Genomic DNA, 2420 nt, shown 5'->3' with positions numbered 1-2420 from the left:
CCTAAACCCTAAACCCTAAACCCTAAACCCTAAACCCTAAACCCTAAACCCTAAACCCTAAACCCTAAACCCTAAACCCTAAACCCTAAACCCTAAACCCTAAACCCTAAACCCTAAACCCTAAACCCTAAACCCTAAACCCTAAACCCTAAACCCTAAACCCTAAACCCTAAACCCTAAACCCTAAACCCTAAACCCTAAACCCTAAACCCTAAACCCTAAACCCTAAACCCTAAACCCTAAACCCTAAACCCTAAACCCTAAACCCTAAACCCTAAACCCTAAACCCTAAACCCTAAACCCTAAACCCTAAACCCTAAACCCTAAACCCTAAACCCTAAACCCTAAACCCTAAACCCTAAACCCTAAACCCTAAACCCTAAACCCTAAACCCTAAACCCTAAACCCTAAACCCTAAACCCTAAACCCTAAACCCTAAACCCTAAACCCTAAACCCTAAACCCTAAACCCTAAACCCTAAACCCTAAACCCTAAACCCTAAACCCTAAACCCTAAACCCTAAACCCTAAACCCTAAACCCTAAACCCTAAACCCTAAACCCTAAACCCTAAACCCTAAACCCTAAACCCTAAACCCTAAACCCTAAACCCTAAACCCTAAACCCTAAACCCTAAACCCTAAACCCTAAACCCTAAACCCTAAACCCTAAACCCTAAACCCTAAACCCTAAACCCTAAACCCTAAACCCTAAACCCTAAACCCTAAACCCTAAACCCTAAACCCTAAACCCTAAACCCTAAACCCTAAACCCTAAACCCTAAACCCTAAACCCTAAACCCTAAACCCTAAACCCTAAACCCTAAACCCTAAACCCTAAACCCTAAACCCTAAACCCTAAACCCTAAACCCTAAACCCTAAACCCTAAACCCTAAACCCTAAACCCTAAACCCTAAACCCTAAACCCTAAACCCTAAACCCTAAACCCTAAACCCTAAACCCTAAACCCTAAACCCTAAACCCTAAACCCTAAACCCTAAACCCTAAACCCTAAACCCTAAACCCTAAACCCTAAACCCTAAACCCTAAACCCTAAACCCTAAACCCTAAACCCTAAACCCTAAACCCTAAACCCTAAACCCTAAACCCTAAACCCTAAACCCTAAACCCTAAACCCTAAACCCTAAACCCTAAACCCTAAACCCTAAACCCTAAACCCTAAACCCTAAACCCTAAACCCTAAACCCTAAACCCTAAACCCTAAACCCTAAACCCTAAACCCTAAACCCTAAACCCTAAACCCTAAACCCTAAACCCTAAACCCTAAACCCTAAACCCTAAACCCTAAACCCTAAACCCTAAACCCTAAACCCTAAACCCTAAACCCTAAACCCTAAACCCTAAACCCTAAACCCTAAACCCTAAACCCTAAACCCTAAACCCTAAACCCTAAACCCTAAACCCTAAACCCTAAACCCTAAACCCTAAACCCTAAACCCTAAACCCTAAACCCTAAACCCTAAACCCTAAACCCTAAACCCTAAACCCTAAACCCTAAACCCTAAACCCTAAACCCTAAACCCTAAACCCTAAACCCTAAACCCTAAACCCTAAACCCTAAACCCTAAACCCTAAACCCTAAACCCTAAACCCTAAACCCTAAACCCTAAACCCTAAACCCTAAACCCTAAACCCTAAACCCTAAACCCTAAACCCTAAACCCTAAACCCTAAACCCTAAACCCTAAACCCTAAACCCTAAACCCTAAACCCTAAACCCTAAACCCTAAACCCTAAACCCTAAACCCTAAACCCTAAACCCTAAACCCTAAACCCTAAACCCTAAACCCTAAACCCTAAACCCTAAACCCTAAACCCTAAACCCTAAACCCTAAACCCTAAACCCTAAACCCTAAACCCTAAACCCTAAACCCTAAACCCTAAACCCTAAACCCTAAACCCTAAACCCTAAACCCTAAACCCTAAACCCTAAACCCTAAACCCTAAACCCTAAACCCTAAACCCTAAACCCTAAACCCTAAACCCTAAACCCTAAACCCTAAACCCTAAACCCTAAACCCTAAACCCTAAACCCTAAACCCTAAACCCTAAACCCTAAACCCTAAACCCTAAACCCTAAACCCTAAACCCTAAACCCTAAACCCTAAACCCTAAACCCTAAACCCTAAACCCTAAACCCTAAACCCTAAACCCTAAACCCTAAACCCTAAACCCTAAACCCTAAACCCTAAACCCTAAACCCTAAACCCTAAACCCTAAACCCTAAACCCTAAACCCTAAACCCTAAACCCTAAACCCTAAACCCTAAACCCTAAACCCTAAACCCTAAACCCTAAACCCTAAACCCTAAACCCTAAACCCTAAACCCTAAACCCTAAACCCTAAACCCTAAACCCTAAACCCTAAACCCTAAACCCTAAACCCTAAACCCTAAACCCTAA

The sequence above is a fragment of the Lygodium microphyllum genome, chromosome 25 (assembly GCF_053477565.2).
Source record: "Lygodium microphyllum isolate KBCC chromosome 25, Lygodium_microphyllum_v1.1.10, whole genome shotgun sequence".
Classification (NCBI taxonomy): Eukaryota; Viridiplantae; Streptophyta; class Polypodiopsida; order Schizaeales; family Lygodiaceae; genus Lygodium; species Lygodium microphyllum.
This window is presented reverse-complemented; position numbering follows the sequence as displayed.